This window comes from Nicrophorus vespilloides, unplaced genomic scaffold (assembly GCF_001412225.1).
Source record: "Nicrophorus vespilloides isolate i.1.1-1 unplaced genomic scaffold, Nicve_v1.0, whole genome shotgun sequence".
In the NCBI taxonomy this organism is placed as follows: domain Eukaryota; kingdom Metazoa; phylum Arthropoda; class Insecta; order Coleoptera; family Silphidae; genus Nicrophorus; species Nicrophorus vespilloides.
In genome coordinates this window covers 12,527-18,831 of record NW_017098938.1, presented here as the reverse complement: position 1 = coordinate 18,831, position 6,305 = coordinate 12,527, and the positions used below count along the sequence as shown (strand labels likewise).

The 6,305-nt window shown below is 29.5% G+C and overlaps 1 long non-coding RNA gene across 2 annotated transcripts; it reads left to right on the top strand.

Annotated features, from left to right (window-relative positions):
* The first annotated feature begins 251 nt into the window (after positions 1 to 251).
* On the top strand, positions 252 to 4,783 carry LOC108563631. 2 transcript variants are annotated; one of them, XR_001891101.1, is made up of 8 exons: positions 252 to 569; positions 758 to 957; positions 1,018 to 1,124; positions 1,192 to 2,620; positions 2,696 to 2,736; positions 2,983 to 3,145; positions 3,208 to 3,511; positions 3,566 to 4,783. It is a non-coding gene; the product is annotated as an uncharacterized LOC108563631 (long non-coding RNA). The 2 variants fall into 2 exon arrangements; XR_001891102.1 differs by having other exon boundaries at positions 253 to 569; positions 3,076 to 3,145.
* The last annotated feature ends 1,522 nt before the right edge of the window (positions 4,784 to 6,305 follow it).

Here is a 6,305-nt window from a genome sequence, read left to right as displayed (position 1 = left end):
TTTAATATTTTGTGAGAATTATAGTAATCTCATGATACCAATAAAACCTCATCTATTTGATTTGCTTTAAATTTAAGCTTGAGACATTTTCATATTTATCAATTAATTTATTAAATTTAAATTATTTATATTATTATAAACAATTTATAAAAAAAAATCATTTATATAAATGTCATTATATAGATGCACATCTCTAATATTTATATGTACGTGTATATTTTTATATGTCAAAGGTCAATTACATCATATGATGCAAAGAAGGTAAACAAAATTACGAACGTTTGAAATTACGTAAGATTTGGGTCTTGTCCACGTGGATGTAATGTTTTGCATCCGGTTTTGTTTAGAGTTCGACTTCTGTAAGATGTTAGGCTTAAAAAGTTCCACGTGCATGTTAAATAAATGCATAGAACACCCGGTAGATTTATGTTCCAGCAATCGATAATTGGGTCGCATCCCGTAGCTGCATCTGCAGAAGTGGATGATTTAAGTTGCGGATAGCGTCGAATGTAATCATATTTATAATATATTAGTGATTGGTGATTATACTGTGGTACACCAGTTACTTGGTAAGCAATTTCGAATTACTCAAAGCTAGAGAAGTAGTAGACAATACCTGTATAAGAATTAAAGCTTTGACACCTTCCATTTTGAGATATGGCTAACAAGATTCGAGCATCCACCCTTTCATAGTCCAGTGATAATGCATATTCACGCGTAATTAAAGCCGATTGATTAATTACCATTTGTATTTTAGGTTCAACTTTCCGCTTTATTCAGTTCAATTAATGATCGTTCCTCATTATGTATTTATACTGATTTAATAATTGGCCCATAAGAGAAATACATACATTTGAAGACATCTAAAAGCAGTAGTTCGGATTTTCTTTGTCAAAACTCTTTTATTTCTTTCTTTTTTAAATTTATTTCTATATTTTTAACTTCATTGATTGTCATGTAAGTACTTGAATCATCAGTTTAATAGAGTTGATTTGGGTAACGCCCTTTCTCTTTTAGAGTTCCAAATTTAATTTGCTCGCTTTGAACAACGAGATGATTGATTTACGGAAAATATACTGTAGGTTCCTCCTTCGAGGATACCACCAATTTCTTTCCCTAGATTGGTAAGTTGAAAAAATAACATGAACATTCATAGGTCTAAATTGTTGTGTAACCGTATTGTATATATAGATTCTCCATTGGACATATATTGGTACAAATCGATTGGACGAGGTAACAGCCAATAGGCGGCCATTTTTTTCCTCGATAGAACTAAGGACGACTTCGGTCGAAGATCCAGGCCTGTGAATGGAAATCTACCTGCGATTTATTACCTACAGGAAGAGGATTCTCAAGAGCAACTCTGAGCGAGAGGAGGTCCTAAAGTTCAACACTGTTAAGATCGAGGAGTATGTTAGTTTCACTTTAAACCAAGTGCAATTCCAGCTTATTAACAAGACCCCTATGCTGATAAGGGAAAAGGCTCGCAGTGATAAGATTAAAATAGACAAAGTGTTTGCGCGTTACCTTAAGTGTAGCAAGTGTAAATCCCAAAAGAACATTGAGTTGACGGTCGTTATAGACGTTGATAAAGACGTGAGATTGGACCGCAGTAAATTGACCGTTGAAGTAAGCAACAAATGTCCTTTGGATGTAAAATTGATAGAACTGGAAATCAAGCAAGGAAATTTGAAGAGGAACGTAAGGAAACGTTACTAAACTTGAAAGTGCTTCGTGTACACAAGTGTAACAACCATGGGTCATAAGAAACTTCAATTGAAATCGCCGACCCCTTTTCAAATTACCAGTTTTCAACCAACCAATGCTTTAACTTTTCTAGAAGATCTCTTCTTCAACGAAGTTACATCCATTTCCCCAGTCAATAAAGGCACAATCCCACCCAAACCTTCAACATTTAAACGACAATTCGCTCAAGGATCGCTGGTTAAAAGTAAACTTTGTGCGCAGTTTGAAAGGCATTTAAGAATTGCATAAACAATATCGGTTGAACTATAATCGTTGAATGAAATTTTGACTTTCAATTTGTTGCTTCAGTGTAAAACCCTTGTTCTTGCATTACTTTGAAACAAAATCTTACTTTTACCTTAATAAGTGAACTGGAAATTCTTCATTAAGTGAACTAAATCTACCTGACAAAGTGAACTAAATCTACCTGACAACGTGAACTAATTCTACCTGACTAATTAAACATCGGAAACAATTATAAACTTCCTCCGTAAACCAATTAAAACTTGAACTTTATAGCAACAATTCAAACATTTTATTGAGAACTAAATAATATTGCTGAGTTTAGTGAAATTTCCCCTTGAACATTGAATCAAAGATTTAAGAACTTAAGTACTTAAAAAAAGTGAAATATTGGACGCTACATATAGCAATTAAATATTTCAGTGTACTTGGACCTATTTCAGAAAGTTTGGAACAAAATACTACAACTATAAGGAAATGATGACATAAATTCAAGATTGTTTTTAGAGACGAAAACTTCCCACCTGCCCCCCCAAAACATCGTGAAATCTTCTCAAAGATCTAATCCCTCCACTCTTAGAATTCTACAAAGATTCTACAGCGTCCCAAGAACTCACATCGTCTTTAAAAGGTAGCTTTGTTTTTCTTTATTAACAGTTATAAAATATTACTTATTATTTTAATATAAATTATATGTATTTTTTAGTTTCCAGTTTCTTCAGTAAAAAGCGTACTTTGTATGTTCAAGTATGTTAATTATTTTTATATTATCTTATCAAATTTAGAAATTTATTATTTTAATACAAAACTATTTTCAAAATTGATTTCGCATTACAAAAAAATCAAATATTAAGAAATTCAATATTTTTTTTGGTCATATTTTCAGTATTATTATTACCATAAGATATTGAATTAAAATAATAAAAATTAAATTAAAAAAAAACGAAATTGAATTAAAAATAACAATTTTCATATATTTAATTTTTCCTATAGGAAATTTGACATTTGCTAAGACATCAGTTTAAAAATCAAATATGTTTGAAGAACTTATAAACTTGGTTGTTATTCATTTCCGGAATTGCCTAGGTCAAATGTACGCCATACTGGATGTTATAAAGCTCATATATCAAGAAATTTTCGAACTTATTGGAGGTTTGTAAGTTATGAACTACTCATGAATATATATTATTTTTGACTGTATTTCTATTTTTTTTATAGGAGACTGCTATAAATATACGCACCGATTTCTACTGACTAATTGAGTAAACTAGATCATCGACAAAATGTGGCACAGATTACTAAAGAAAACCACCAAACTATTATCCGACACGTTGGATTATATCGTGGATTTTGTGGCCAACCAACAAATTCAAAATTGTGCAACAAGATTTTACATCTTCACCTACTGGACATTATCTTAAAAAAAAACATCTTCAACCATGTCCAATTCACAATGAATTATAATCCCACCAGATGAGATGCGAAATATCAAAATCTATTTAAAAAAATGAATATTTTTGATGTAAGTTAAATACATATTTTAGTAATTAGTAAATTAATATACTAATATTTTCAGATCATCTAAATTTTTTTTGACTGAACAACGCTATTTAAGAGACTGACGATACAACTTATTAAAGCTCAAATAAGTGATTATTTACTGAAGATTACCTGTGAGGATTTTCAACGGTTATAGGATTAATATAACGACAAGAAAGTGATGGATAAGACTGATATCTAACGCAGCTTCAAGAGAGAATTGCAGCTGGACTCTTCAGAACTATAGTGCGGCACGTTTAGATGGTTAAAGTAAGAACGATCATAATTGTGCTTTGAAAAGAAGAAGAAAGAAAGACTCATACAAAATGAACTGCAGATCTATATTGTTTTGCTTAATATTAGCAATGTTCATAATTGATCTTAAGAATTGTTTAAAGATTATAGTAAAAAGGTGCTCAAAAGTATTTATATCACAGTGCAAAGTGTTGGAAATCACAGAATTCTTGATGCACCATTTAAGAACATGTGATATCATTTTTGGGGACGGTTTGCCTCGAAACTTATAAATTTGATCAATTAATGGTATAAAGCTAAGAAAGCGTACTTTCATAAAAATTATTTTTATGTTCCACCGAATCTTATCAAATGACAACAAACGATTTTCTTCCATATATTATACATATCGGTGTAAATTCAATTGCGAATATAAATGTTTGAACTATGCATTACAATGTATAGTGTCATATTTATAATGTTTGTGCTTGACTTAATCAAGTGCTTGATGATTATATACAGCCTAAAATGGACATCAAAAATGTTTATCTTAGTGTGCAAAATGTTGGAAGAGATTGTTTCATATTTGATGGAGCCAGTAATAGATGCTAGAGTATACTAACATGTAGAACTCTATACTACAAATTGATATTCATAATTGATCAACCGCACATCTTTCAGACAAAAATTAAATGTGCATGATTTTCTTGTAATTTCAATTAAAAAAAACATAGTTATATCACGTATTTACAATGTTGGTCCAATTTGTCAAGTGTGTAACAACCGTTTACAAGGTAAAATGGTTTTCAAATATGTTCATACTTCTGTTCAAAATTCTAAAAGAGTTTATTTCATACTTAATGGAATTAACGATGAACTAAAACCTAAAATCTAGCTACCAGTCCAGCGTCATGTGGTATCTTGCTTATACAAGCAGTGCCACGTGGCGCATAAAAATGCGTTTAATAATGTAAAATCAAAATTTATAATAACATTGAAAAATTCATTTACAGTTATCGTCTACAACTAATGAATCCTTTTTTTAAATTTTATTTTTGAAAAATATTCATGATTTGTTTATTGTTCCGAATAAACAAATCATATATTTTAATTAAAAAAAATTGATTTCCTGTAACTTTTTAATGTTATAATGGAATATTAATTTTTGTTTAAATAATATATTTTTTGATAAATTTCTTGCAAATTTTATTGATAATGAAACTAAAAAAAAAAATATGTGATTTCGTAACGTACCATTATTTTTTTTAATGTATTTTCAAAAATTGAATCAAATTAAAGATATATACAAAAAAACATGAAAATTTGTCCTTGTAACTAAAAATCTGTCAATTAAAAAAGGACTGATTAATGGATTCTAAAGATTAGTGCATATGCTAACTGTACATGATTTTTTTTTCCAATTCGCTCAAAGTCTAAAATAACACAGAACATTATTAATATATTTGGGACTTCGAGGTCTTCGGTATTGCATTGAAAAAAATATATATATTATACTAAATGTTAGAACGTGTTTGATACGTTGGTTGTTTTGTGTGATATGTCGTACTTCTGTATGTGATTTGAAATATTTGCTAATGAAGTATGCAATGTAGTATTTATTGTATTTTACGAGATTTATGACTATGCTGAAATACTTTAAAAAATTGTAGAATTTAATGATTGCGTTAAAAATATATGACGTACAATGCGTGCAATATGTATGATGAGACATGTACTAGATTATTGGGTATATATTTTGACACTGTACTTTGAAAATTATCCAAATCATGATGATTGAAATGTTTTAGATCAAATTGTGCTGTTTCAAAATTACTTATATAATTATCACAATTTCTAATTTATTGTTAAAAAATTTAAACCCTCTTATTTATTAGGCACAAGACTTATGTGGGCCCACCAGTTTGGAACTAACAAGGTTTTTGGGGTCCACAAGTTTTTGGAGATGTATAAATATTTTTGGGGCCCACAAATAATAAGTGAATTATCTCCTCTTCGTGACCTACTTACCTAAGGGCCCACAGCAATTCAGTCCTGCTCGAAACAAAGCAACCAACATTTTATTTTACTGCTATTGAAATTCTTTGATGGATACAAGATTGGTATTAAAGCTATTGGTGACATTATATTTATTTTTGAACAAAGAACATATACATTCTTGATCTTGTCTGGTGTGAAAGTACTAGCGTCCAGAAATTACATCTATATATGTTTCAAACTATTGGGAAGTTTGTTTTGTTATAGATGAGATCAAATAAGGAACTAAAAAATATATGATTTTAGTTATGTTTCTCTGAAGAAATGGAGGATTTCATATTGCCATCGATGAAATCAAATATAGATCACCTAGGTTATAATTATACTCAATTTAATTATATGATTTACTCATATTTTTATAGTTTATAGCTTTTATATATTTAAAAATACTGGTTATTTTTTTCTTGTATTTCTATACTTGATCATATTTACTATTCAACAATTGCCCATGGTCTGAAATAATACTTTAAATTGACTATAACAAACAA